Raw genomic sequence first — 14,967 nt, forward strand, 5'->3', positions numbered from 1 at the left:
CATTTTCAGATTTTTTTCAATGAAACAAATTGATTATTGATGTTCTGTTTCTTTTCAATGTGTATGAATTCAGGGTAATGTAAGCTGACAGTCTACCTGAACCCAACACTACATTGCTTTATTTCCCCTGTGCTTCCCTGTGGCTTTGTTGTTAATAGCTTTACTCAATGTGCCTAGTGTAGTTTTCTCTTGAATATTGTTGACAGAAAGTCATAGCCATACACCAATCTGACAGCTAACACTTTCTCCTCACCAGTTATCACATGTCCCATAATCTTCATTCCGCCTCTTCTTTGTCTCCGGCCAACATTTGCACATATTGAGATTTTTTTTTAATTTTCCAGTATTTTTGCACTTTTCTACCTTCTGTCTTTAAAAATTCTCATTTTCCCATATGCATTTTTTTTAGTATTTCATTTTATTTTATTCTCAGGTACAGTCAATGGAACATTAAACCTGCCAAATATTAAGACTGTTACAATCAGCAGATAAATATCAATTTTTTTCAATTAAATTTAAACTTTACTAACATAAAATTTTCTACTTGATCTATCTTAATGTCTTACCATGTTTTCATTAATTTCTAAGTTTATAACCATTAAAAAGAACATTAAAATTTGATCTTTATGATAACTTTAAAAAAAGAAACATTTTAACAAATTGATTTAAATATATGTATATATTTAAATTATATTACTGAAAGTTTGATTTTTAAATGTTAAAATATGAAAATTATACAAAAATAAATAACTATAAACTAGCCATCTTACTTATGAAAATAAGTAAAGAAAATCCTACATATTTTCTTTAAATCTTCACACATATCTTGTAATGCATACATGAGCAAACATGCACTTTCATTTGTGCATGTGCACATACATCGCACAGAGTAAATAAATAAATATTATAAACAAAACAAAATATTGAGAAAAATTAAACTAGCTGAAACTTCAGAGGTTCATATGGGTTGTCATGTAACAGTTCTTCTATAAAGCAAACTGTCCGGATTGCCTTTGCAGAAACTGGGAAAGAATGTCACAATGAAAGATTAAAGCTAGAGGTAATAGGCATTCCTATCAGATAGATTATTGAATTGATGCAAATTGAAACCCCTGTGCGACTCAAACAGGCAAAATTTGATGAATGGATATTTACAAAAAGCAGAAGGGCCTTAATCACAGAGAAAAGTGAAGTTCAATCTTCTAAAACTTCATCCTGGATAATGAAAACTAAAAAGTCAAGTTAATGACAGGCAGAATCTAAAAGCATGACTCAGCGATGCTAAAGCCCTGTTCCTTTAATAAGACGATTTACAAGAATATATTTTGAAACATGTACTTTTAAAAATTACCAACCATAATAGCAAAGTTCCTGATTGGATATAAACTAGATGTAAAAATGCATGCTAACAATATTCCTTTATCAAAAACAGGACCCTTGCTTTTGCCTCACCAGAAATATGGGCCAAGTGAAACATCAAAGAGGTTGCAAAGTGAGCTAAGCATTTTCAAGCATTTGTTCTGGGAGGTGCACCATCATGAAAAGGCTTATCTGTGGAAAGAGAGGACAACATTCCAGAGTTGTTTCTCTCCTTCTACCATGTTTGGCCTGGGAATCCGACTTAGATGAACAAGATTTCTAATAAGCAGTTTTACCTGCTGAGTCATTTGTTGGCTCTTTCTCTTTATTTTTTAAAAAAAACAAAATTGAATTAAAAGTTACTGTATTTCTTCTGAAGTATAAAAGCTTACTTATTGTATAATTCTTAGAAAAAAGCACATTTATTTACTTAGATTTCTCAATCAATGGCCTTTAAACAGCTTTGTTTAAATTGTTTTAATATATTTTGTTATTTATATTTTTAATTAATTCATTTATTTAGTCACTTTACATCCCAATTTCAGCACATCTCTCTTGTTGCCTCACAGTCCCACCCTCCCATTCCCTTCTCCTCAGAGGAATACCTCTTGGCAACCCACCGTGACCCATCAAGTCTCATCAGTACTTCCAGTGCAATGATGGTAACAACAAACCAACCACAAAACTTTTGAGCCAAATTTAGTCCTGCTTACAAGATGATCATGAATAGAGATGTAGTAGAGAATGAGTTAATGGCTAACAAATGACTTGAGACCTAATTTGAGCCCCACCCCATGGGAGAGAATCAACTCTGACACTATTAATAATAAGCTATATGCTGGCTGACAGGAACCTAGCACAGATGTCCTCTGATAGGCTTCATTTAACAACTGATGGGAACGGATACAGAGACCCAAGTCAAGCATCAGGCAGAGCTCAGAGCATTTTATCAAAGAGTAAGGGGAAGATTGAGAGAGTTGGAGGGGTCAAGGATACCACAGGAAAAACTGCAGATCCAACTAAGCTGGGCCCATGGGAACTCACACAGTCTTAACCAGCAACCAAAAGACCAAGCATGGATTGAACCTAGGGGCCCCACAAATATATATCTGCTGTGCAGTTTGATCTTGATGTGAGTTCTCCACGAATTGACTGTCTCTGACTGTGTTGCCTACCACTGGATGCCTTTTTTCTAAGCTGGGCTGCCTTGTCTGGCCTCAGTAGAAGATACACTGAATCCTGATGAGTCTTTACCTGTCTTAATAAATAGGTGATTCATTCTCTGCGTACCCCAAATGCTTTTTCATCTCAATGAGTGCTGAGTATCTTTGCTATTCCAGGATTTGAATTATTTCATCATCATCATTTATAACATTTTCCCAATGATTGGAAACTTTGCTTTTATTTTATTAATGGTTATAAAAGAATAACACGTCAAATAAATGCATAAGACCAACTGAGAAAAACATTAAGCACATGAATAGGGTAGTTTTTCATTTAGTTGTAGAGGATTCAACTACCCAAAGTGTCTGATCAGAAAGTCTCCTAAATTAACATGAGCAAAACCTATTAGCAAAACTTAATTCTAGGAACTCTAAGACAAGACTGACCAGAATTTATTAAAACAAGTAAGTATGGCTGACAAGAGACAATTACACTCAGCATACATAGGGGTAACTTGTGATATACTATAATGATAAAATGTATATCCCTAGGTAGAGCTCTAAGGAACCAGTGAAAAGCTGCATGTAGAACCATATGTAACAGGTAAAGCATATATGAAATGCACGTTCTTTACAAATAACTTCAAAAATAAACACTAATGGACACAAAAGCCTCAGGTCTTTCATAGCATTACCAGAGGGATGTTAAGCTATTTTCTATTTCTGAATCATGCTTCTTTCAGAAGCATAGTTCCTTTAAAATATGTGTATCCCCTTTGCTTCTTACTACTTATATGTCTCTGTCCAAATTGTTTCAGGACACAAGAAGCTGGAGTCCATCTAGAGGTGACAACAGGTCCCTTACATCAACAAGTACAATGACTAAGACTAAAAAAGAAGAAAAAAAAAGATTAAGAGTATCAAGATGCAGTTGACCTATAATTCCAAGGACCCAGGCCTATGTTTTAATTCTCCATTGATGGGTAAACTTGGAGTTGTTATTTTCCTGAGCATAGGTTCTTATGAAGGTCGAGAGCATCATAAAGTAAGAGCAAAGCTTGTATCGATCGTTTCACATCAATCTTGGGCCTGTCAATCACCGACATGGAATTCTTCAAAAAATATTGTTTGTCTTTTTTTTTTTTCTTCAAACCCCAGCTTTTCTGAAGTTCCAGCTACTCTCTTCAGTCTCTGCTGGAAAGTCTGCATTCTGCCTTCTTCCTTAGGAAAACATTGATTCTCCATGATATTCTATGCTCCTTGTCCAATCCATAGTTTTAGTTAGCATTTCTGTCCTGATAATTCTTATATTTCTCCATGGTCACTTGCTTCCCTTCTCCCTACATACAAACTGTTAATTTACTGAAAAATGAAGAATTTTATAACAGATTTTTCTTTATCATTTTGTGTAGATCTTAAATTGAGATAAGATGAATTTCTAAAACAATAGAGGTCAAAGTCAGTTATAAAAATAATGAAGTAGATATTATTTTAATTAGAAACTAAGCTGTTTGTTCAAAATATGAATATATTTTTTTCTTCTTCACTTTATGTGCTGTTCACTTTTGACAGAAGAACACATGTAATCCACTTCAAATATGGAAATAGTAATAAATATAGTATGAAGTTGGTGGGCAGTAAAATAGTAAAGACTCAGTGAGGCTAAATATTAGTGCACAAATGGGAGTTGTTTGTGATAAAAGCATTGTGAAAGGTACATGAAAGTGAAAACTTCATCTGTGCTGAATTATTCTATGGAATACATTATGAAGAAATGATAGAGTAGGTGTAAAAATATGATATTATTTCCTATCTTAAGATTCCAGGACATGAATTGAAGCTTAAGTGTGTTTTTAATGAGTAAATTTTCAGTTGTCTAAGCCAAAATTTAAGTTTCTACAGAAAAATGATGTTCTCATAGCAACAAGTGAGTAGATACAGGGACAAAGCCATGTGTTTGTAAACAGAAAAGAGCTAATAGATTCATTTCTATACAGTGTACTATGTATAGAGTTTATATCTAAAGTAATTTAGATCCTTCTGAAAAAGAAGAGAATATATAGAGACATAATGGATATAAAAAGATATGATAATAACTGAAAGACAGTTATAAAATTAGTTATATGTAGGAGTGAAACACCTTCCTTTACTTCACTGGCTAATCAGAGTATTCTGTATGGAAACATTTCACAAACACTGAGCTAGAAGCAATCTGAAGGCTCTGTTAATCTATATACTTGCAACATTGAGAATCTTGTCATTAAAATTTAAATTGAGGGGCAGGATTTCATTGTTACAGACCAGTTACTGATGCATAAACAAAGTCTGATGAGAAATTCATATATGGCTAGTATTTTCAGAATTAGCTAGGGTTAGCAGAGAATTGTAGTCCCATGTGAATTAAGAAGTGTAGAATAATGGTGTCATTGTTCTTGAATCCAGAATGCCATGATTAAGTTAATGGTAGGGCCTATTCATGCTGAATCTTATCTGCATGTCTTGTCTGCTTGTCTTCACACATATTTTCTTGCTGTGTCCTCTTATAAGGTCACTAGTGAAATTAGATACATTCAAACAAATATTCATTTCACTTTAGTTTCTTTTCTAGAAGTAGAGTTCAAATATACACCTAGATTGATGGTGCTTGGAGTTCCAGACTTCTGTGTAAAATTCTTGAAAAGATCAAGTTTGACCCATAACACCCTCTCGTGGGCTAGTTGAACTGCTATAATTGATACCAGAGTTTGGACAATTTGTATGCAACAGCAATAATTTTTGTAGGACAATAAGAATAGATCAATTTTCATTCTTCAACATTCCGACAGACAGTTGGACCAGCAATATTTGTTGGAAATGCTATCTTTTTTTCCTCTGGATGGCTTTAGCTCCTGTGTCAAAGATCCAGTGACCATTGGTATGTGGGATCATTTCTGGATTTTCAGTTCTAGTCCAGTGTTCTACCTGCAGGACTCTGTACCATTAACACAGTTTTATCACTATTGCTCTGTAATATAGCTTGAGGTCAGGTGATTCCACCAGAGGTTCTTTTATTGTTGAGAAGAATTTTCAGTATCCTGAATTTTTTTTTTTGTTATTTCAAATGAATTTGCAAATTGTTCATTATAACTATATGATAGTACTAAAAGTCCTGGCCCGAGTAATTAGAAAACCAAAGGAAATAAAAGGGACTCACATTCAAAAGGGAATAATATTTTGATTTATTCCTTTCTGATTTGTGTACATTTGGATTTTTTTCGGGGGTTGGAGTATGAGTACTATATTGAGTAGGTAAGGAGAGAGTAGGCATACTTGCTAATCCCTGATTTTAATGAGATTGCTTCAAGTTTCTTTCCATTTAGTTTGATATTGGCTACAGTTTGCTGTATATTGTGTTTACTATGATTAGGTATAAGTCTTGAATTTCTGATACTTATACAACATTTAACCACACTAAGAAATCATCTATCATAAACAAATATTCTGCAGTTAAAATTATCCACCTATTTTCTTTCAAATTTTGGAAACCTTACTCAAGCTACAAATTTAATTCAAATACATTTTTAGTTGACATAAAGGGATGTTGAACTTTGTCAAATGCTTTCTCAATATCTAATATATTTTTTCCTTTTATTTTGTTTATATGGTAGATTACGTTGATGGATTTTCATATAATGATCCATATTCATATCCCTGTTATGACGCCTATTTGATCATGAGAGATGATTGTTATGATGTGTTCTTGGATTTTGTCCTTCAACAAAGGAAAGGATACAGAGAATGTGCTACATTTACACAATAGAGTCCTAATCAGCTATTAAAAATGAAGAATTTCATGAAACTCTGAAGCAAATGGATAGAACTAGAAAATATCATCCTGAGTGAAGTAATCCAAACACAGACACGTACACTCAAAAAGAAACAAAACAAACAAACAAAAATAGATGTTATGTACTCACTGATAAGTGGATATTAGCCCCAAATCTCTGATTACCTAAGATACAATTCACAGACCACATGAAGCTAAAAATTACAAATAGAAATAGAAACAATTAAGAAAACATAAAAAGAGACAACCCTGGAGATTGAAAATCAAGAAAATAAATGAGGAGTCACAGATTTAAGCATTACCAACAGAATAAAAAATATGGAAGGGAGGATCTCAGATGTCAAGTACATCACATAAAACCTAAACCAAACAGTCAGAGAAATGCCAAAACCACATAGCTCCTAACCCAAAATATCTAGGAGATCCAGGACATATGAGAAGATTAACCTAAGGATAATATTTGTAGAGGAGGGTGAAGAATATAAACTAAAAGGCATAATAAATATCTTCAACAAAATTATAGAAGAAAACTTCTCTGACCTTAGGAACGAAATGTCCATGAACATACAGGAAGCCTACAGAACTCCAAATAAATTGGACCAGAAAAGAAACTCTTCCTGATACATAATAGTCATATCACTGAATATTCAAAACAAAGAAAGAATCATAAAAGATGTAAAGGAAAAAGAACAAGTAACATATGAAGGCAGACTAATCAGAATTACACCAGACTTCTCAATAGAGACTATGGAAGCTGGCAGATCATGTAAAGATGTCATACAGACCCTAAGAGATAACAAATGTCAGTGCAGGTTACTATATAAAGCAAAACTCTCAATCAACATAGATGGAGAAACCAAGATATTCCAGGACAAAAACAAATTTACACAATAACTCTCTACAAACCCAGCCCTACAAAACATGATAAATGGAAAAATCCAATACAAGGAATGAAACTATGCCCAAGAAAAATAAAAAATAAAATAAAATAAAAAGAAACCCAAAGAAGAAAAGCCCACAAACATAAGTCTATGTCTAACAACAAAAATAACAGTAAACAAAATCACTATTCCTTAATTTCTCTTAACATCAATGGATTTAATTCCCCAATTAAAAGACATAGACTATAATATTTAATACGTAAATAGAATCCAGCATGTTACTGTGTATGGTAAACTCATCTCAGAGACAAAGACAGACACTACCTCAGAGTAAAAGACTGGGAAAAAACCCTTTCAAGCTAATGGACCCAGGAAGCAAGCTGGAGTAGCTACTCTAAAATTAAAATAAAAATGGTTTTTAAACAAAAAGATATCAAAAAAGATAAGGAAGGACACTTTTTACTCATCACAGGAAAAATCTATCAAGAGGAACTCTCAATCTTGAATATCCATGCTCTAAATACAAGGGTACACACATTTATAAAAGAAATTCTACTAAAGTTCCAAGCATACATTATACCACACATAATAATATTGGGATACACAACACCCCAATCTCATCAATGGAAATATCATAGAGACAGAAACTGAACAGAGACACAGTAAAACTAGCAGAGATTATAAACCAACTGGTTTAGGAAATAATCAAAATCAAACTCAGAGCTGAAATAAACAAAATAAAAACAAAAAGAATTATAGAAAAGATCAACAAAAACGAGGGCTATTTCTTTTTTTATTTTTATCAACAAGATAAATAAGCCCTTAGCCATATTAACTAGACGGCAAAGAGAGACTATCCAAATTAACAAAATCAGGTATGAAACCGGAGACATAACAACAGAAACTAAGGAAATTCAAGAAATCATCTGATCGTACTACAAAAGGCTATACTCAACAAAACCAGAAAATCTGCATGAAATGCTTAAATTTCTAGACAGATACCAAAGTTAAGTCAGGACCAGATAAACCACTAAACAGTCCCATAGCACCTAAAGAAATAGAAGCAGTAATCAAAAGCCTTCCAACCCAAAAAAGCCTAGGACCAGATGGGTTTAGTGCAGAATTTTATTAGATTTTTATAGAAGAATTAATACCTATGCTCTCCAAACTATTCCACAAGATTAAAACAGAAGGAACACTACCCAACTCACTCTTTGTAGCCACAATTAAACTCATATCTAAGATACACAAAGATACTACAATGAAAAAGAATTTCAGACCAAAGTCTCTCATGAACATTGAGTCTAAAATACTCAATAAAATTCTTGTAAACCAAATCCAAAAACACATCAAAACAATCATCCACCATGACCAAGTAGGCTTTATCCCAGGGATCCAAGGATGGTTCAACATACTACAATCCATCAACGTAATCCACCATATAAACGGTCTCAAAAAAAAAAAAAAAAACAAAAAACAAAATAATCCCCACATGATCCTCTCACTAGATGCTAAGAAAGCATTCAACAAAATCTAATACCCCTTCATGATAAAAACCTTGGAACAGTCAGGAATCTAAGTCCCATACCTTAACACAGTAAAGGCAATATACAGCAAACCAGTAGCTAACATCAAACTAAATGGAGAGAAACTTTAAGCAATCCTATTAAAATCAGGGAGCAGACAAGGCTGTCCACTGTCCCCCTTCCTATTCAATATAGTACTGGAAGTCCTTGACAGAGCAATTAGACAACAAAAAGAAATCAAAGGGATGCACATTGGAAAGGAAGAACTCAAAATACAACTATTTGCAGATGATATGATAGTATACTTAACTGACCCCCAAAATTCCACCAGAGTACGTTTACAACTAATAAACAACTTCAGCAATGTGTCTGGCTATAAAATTAACTCAAAGAAATCAACTGCCTTCCTCTACACAATGGATAAACAGGCTGAGAAAAAGTTAGGGAATCTACACCCTTCATAGTAGTCACAAAGATTATAAATAACCTTGGGAAGACCCTAACCAAGCAAGTGAAGGAACTGTATGACAAGAACTTCAAGACTCAGAAGAAGAAAATTGAAGAAAATCTCAGAAGGTGGAAAGTTCTCCCAAGTTCATAGATTGGTAGGATCAATTTGTAAAAATGGCCATCTTGCCAAAAGTAATCTACAGATTCAGTGTAATCCCCATAAAAATTCCAACTCAATTCTTTATAGAGTTGAAAAAAGTAATTTGCAAATGCAACTAGAATAACAAAAAACATAGAACAGCAAAATCTATTCTCAAGAATAAAAACAATTCTTAGGGGAATCACCATCCCTGATCTCAAGATATATTACAAAGCAACTGTGATAAAAACTGCATGGTATTGGTACAGAGATAGGTAGGTAGATCAATGGAACAAAATTGAAGACTCAGAAATGAACCCACACACCTATGGTCACTTGATTTTGACAAAGTATCTAATAACATTCAAATGGTGTTGGGTCAACTGGCAGTCACCATGCAGAAGAATGCAAATCAATCCTTTTTTATCTCCTTGTACAAAGCTCAAGTGCAAGTGGATCAAATATCTCCACATAAAACCAAGTATACAGAAACTATTAGAAGAGAAATTAGGGAAGAGCTTAGAACACATAGGCATAAGGGAAAATTTCCTGAATAAAACACCAATGGCTTATGCACAAAGATCAAGAATTGACAAATGGGAAGTTAGGAAATTACAAACTTTCTGTAAGGCTAAGGACATTGTTAAGAATACAAAATGGCAGCCTATATATTGAGAAAGGATCTTTATCAATTCTATATCTGATAGAAGACTAGTATCAAATATATACAAAGAACTCAGGAAGCTAGACTATAGAGAATCAAATGATACTATTTAAAAATTGGGTGCAGAGCTAAACAAAGAATCCTCAGCTGAAGATTATCAAATGGCTGAGAAGCACCTAAAGAAATGCTCAACAACCCTAGTTATCAGGGAAATACAAATGAAAACAACCCTAAGATTCTACCTCACACCAGTTAGAATGATTAAGATAAAAACTCAGGTGATTGCAGATGCCTGGGGGGATGTGGAGAAAGAGGAACACTCCTCTGCTGTTGGTGGGATTGTAAACTGGTACAATCTGGAAATCAATCTGGCAGTACCTCAAATATTGGACATCGAAATACCTGAAAATCCATCTATTCCACTCCTGGGCATATACCCCAAAGATGTGCCAACATATAACAAGGACACATGATCCACCATGTTTATAGTAGCCTTATTCATATTAGCCAGAAGCTGGAAAAAACCCAGATGGTCATCAACATATCAATGTACAGAGAAAATGTGGTACATTTACAAAACAAAGTAATACTCAGTTATTAGAAACAATAACTTCATGAAATTCATAGGCAAATGGATGGAACTAGAGACTATCATTCTGAGTGAGATAACCCAGTCACAGAAGAATACATATGGTATGCACTCACTGATAAGCAAATACTAGCCTCAGAAATCTCTGAATACCCAATACCCAAAAAAACAATTCACAGACTTTATGGAACTCAAAAAGAAGGAAGGCCAAAATGGAAATGATCAGTCCTTCTTAGAAAAGGGAACAACACTTTTATGGGAGGAAATGCAAGGGCAAATAGAGGAACAGGGATTGAAGAAAAGATTCCTGTAAAGCCACCTCCCACATGGACACACCGGATATGCATTCGCCAAATCCAAGCACTATAGCTGACCCCAAAAAGTACTTACTGGCAGAAACCAGACAGAGATGCCCCCCTCAGGGACTATGCTAGAGTTATATAGATACAGTTGAGCATGCTTGCAGCTGACCATTGGACTGAACTTGGGGATCCCAATGAGGTTGCTAACGAAATGACCTAACAGCTGAAAGGAATTGCAACCTCATGGGAAAATAACAACATTTTCAACCAACCAAATCCTCCAAAACTCCCATGGAGTAAAACACCAACTTCTGTGCACAGTTTGAGAGACCTATTGATCCAGTTATGTATGTAACTGAGGATAGCAGTGTCTGGCATCAATGTGAGAAGAGACTTTTGTTCCAGAGAGGGCATGTTTTCCCAATGTAGGGAAATGACAAGGTAATGGTGTGGAGAGGGGGATCAGAAGGGAGTGCACCTTTGTGAAGGCAACTGGAAGGGGAGGGGGATGGGAGCAAGGTGGGGTAAAGGGATAACATCTCAAATGTAAATATAGAGTATCTAATAAAAAATAAAGAAAGAATTTTCCACCCATGCACAGGATGAGACAATAATAATTTGTCTGTACTATTCATGTTTTTGTAAAAATACCTTTCAATATCAGGCCAATAAGTTTTCCAGAATACATAATTCATTATAAATAATAATAGAAATTTTAGAGTGGATATTTGTGTTAAATAAAATATATTTGAATTAAATTTGTAGCTTGAGTAAAGTTTCCAAAATTTGAAAGAATAGGTGAATGATTTTTAACTGCAGTGTATTTGTTTCTGACAGCTGATTTCTTAGTAGGATAATCAGATAACAACCTTATTAAAATCTAGGTCTCTATCTTGTACAAATTTACTACAGAATAAAAAAGGTAACTTTTAGAGAAAAATAGTGACACTTAATTTTATTCTTTATTTTTATTGAATATTTTAGTTATTTACATTTCAAATAGTATCCCTTTTCCCAGTTTCTCCTCCAAAATACCCTATCCCATCCTTCTTCCCCCTACATCTATGAGGGTGCCCCCCCACTCCCACCTACCTGTCCTGGCATTTCCTACACTGAGACATCTAGCCTTCCCAGAATCCTCTGGGAAAACTTCTACTTTAGGCATGGTAATCTGCTTGTTCCTCTGGCAATGTAAAATCTTGATAGTCTTGCTTTACAATGACATGGGTTTGAGATTCATGACATAATAATAATATGTATAATATTCAAAATAACGTATAATTTTATATCTGCATGCCTATATATATATATATATATATATATATATGTATAAAGTTATTCATTCCCAAGTCACAAGAATAAACTACAAATCCACTCAATTGTCCCAGATGCTAGCTTCTTAGTAGTACTGTATATAGAAAACTTATTTATCACAATTTACAGACATGACAACTCTACTGTCTATTTGCCTTGTAACACACCCAATGGTTAGGCTATGTTCTTTCTCATGTTCCTTAATGTCACCAGTTCTGCACTACAATATGTAAAAACAGAATTCAGACCTCCGTATGTAGGCATTTCTGCTTTGTATCACAAATGACAAAGTGTTACTTTATCATGGTGATTATTCAATAAAGTTATGAAAGTCTATATTTAAGACCCAGTTATTCCACTTCAGGGCATACAACCCAGAGAAGCTCCAACATACAACAAAGACACATGCACCACAATGTTCATAGCAGCCCTATTTATAATAGCCAGAAGCTGCAAAGAACCCAGATGTCCTTCAGTAGAAGAATGGATACAAAAATTGTGATATATTTACACAATGGAGTACTACTCAGTTATCAGAAACAATGACTTTATGAAATTCTTAAGAAAATGGATGCATCTAGAGAATATCATCCTGAGTGAAGTAACCCAGTCACAAAAAAACAGACATAATATGCAGTCACTGATATTTGGATACTCACCCAAGAAAGCTCTGAACACCCCAGAAACAACTCACAGACTATAGGAAGTTCAAGAAAAAAAAGAAAGAAAATGAAAAAAAACATTATGCTTAATCTTTACACACCAAGAAACTTTGACTAATTCCAGGTTACATCTTGTTTTACATGTATTTTATGCTCATTGTAACAAGTAAGATTTTAATTCATACTATCAAACCTTAAAAAAACAAGTACTGACAAAAATGTATTCGTATACTTTTATGCAAAAATGCTTAAAATCTGTACATTTATTTTTGTTTTTAAAATAAAGTTGTTCAATTAAAAAAAACTTTATTCTAAAAGAAGATGTTTAGGGTGAGTGTTCTGGGCTATATTTACACATGTCTTACAACATTAGGATGGCAGAAATATTTACTAATCTTTCAAATATATTTTTCTTGTTCACACTGAGTTTGGAATGCTTTAAACTTGTATTCAGATAGCAAAAGCAATCTTGTGTTTTAACAATTGTTTTCAATGTGCAAATTTTAAGCAATTATCCATTACATCAAATATTCATCCTATCTAGTCTGGAGAACTTTTAAATTTTACTCTCTTAGAAATGTTTAAATTTACAGTTTTGTAAATCATAGTCACAAGTATGCAGTGGTTGGGAATAAAGTTACTGTGAAACTAAAACTACCTGACTCTTACTCGGGAGGGTTTTCATCCATGTCTTTCTTCAGCCTCTAATAAATTCTGTTGCACTACATTACTGTAAATTTGAATATTTGGTTTTTTATAATCTAAGGGAAATCCCACTCTTTCTATTTTTTGTCTCTTATTGACAAACCTATTAGCACCACTCAGTTTGTCATGAGTAATGGGATTTTCTCCATTTTTAGGGATGATAAATTTGTCACTGGAAGATGGACCATTTTTCTTCACCCATAGGTGGACATTTAACACAAGTTTATATATTGAGTACTTCACATAAAGCTGTAATTAGCAAGGTGGTCCAATAAATACACTAGATAAACTGACTGACAATCTTTGACTGTTTACTATGAAGGGGCATGTGTATACTGGATCTTTTGCCAGCTATGCTGTATCTGATCTGGGTTCCACAATGGTATCACCATCTAACATCCCCATCCATGGTGCACAAGGAAGCCATTTTTCCATAATATCTTCAGCATTACTTACATTGTGTCTTTTGAGATGAGAAGATGATACCATGGTGTGGTTTTGATATGTAATCCCATGATGAATAGAAATGATTATAAATTTGTGCATTGGATAGTGTAGCTTTACTTTAGTAAATATTTATTGAATAATCTTCCCATTTTATCAGGTTATTTGCTTCCTTGTATGTGTATAAAAACAAGATAATATGACACAAGTATATAGAAGAATGGAACGGATTAGAGAGCAAGTGAATCAAAACAGTTTTTAGTCAACTGTTTCAAATATGATATCACAGATCCAGCTTTATATTTTTTTGCATCTAGAAATCCATTTTCTCTAACTCTTTATTAAAAATAAAGGCTGTCAGTTTTTCTTTGTGTATTACTGCCATAATTGTTGAAAATCAGAGAGTCAAAAAATGTATACATAATACTAATAGTTCTAAAACTTTGATGGCATTATGGGTCCACAGATTATGGACCAAAGATATCTGCTGCCATGCCTGGGTACTTATGCTTCATATCTATTGTGTGAAAACATTCATGAACTCCAAAAGAATAGTCAGGAGTTAAATTCAATGTAATCACACCAGGGCTGTTATTTGAACTAACTCAGATTTGATTCATCCCCGACCCATGGGACAGTTCCATTGAAGAAAAAGTACCTAATACCCTTCAGGACAAGGGCTTATAGAAATCAGCAAGAGAGGAGTCTCTAGTCTAGAAAGCATCTAATTGGAATACAACTGAAGCCTTTAGCACAATTGACTGCTGTTAGGAGCCAAATCATAAACTTAACTTCTAATTTTTTTTTTCTAATTGGAAGTTGTTAAGAAGGGGGTACGCTTGTAACTTGGAGGTGTAGATTTCTTGGGGATTAACCTTAAAACTCATGCTAATGGCTGTATTTGTTGGAGAGAATAACCTGGAGACACAGGTCTTGTGGAGGG

The sequence above is a fragment of the Micromys minutus genome (assembly GCF_963924665.1).
Source record: "Micromys minutus genome assembly, chromosome: 1".
In the NCBI taxonomy this organism is placed as follows: Eukaryota; Metazoa; Chordata; class Mammalia; order Rodentia; family Muridae; genus Micromys; species Micromys minutus.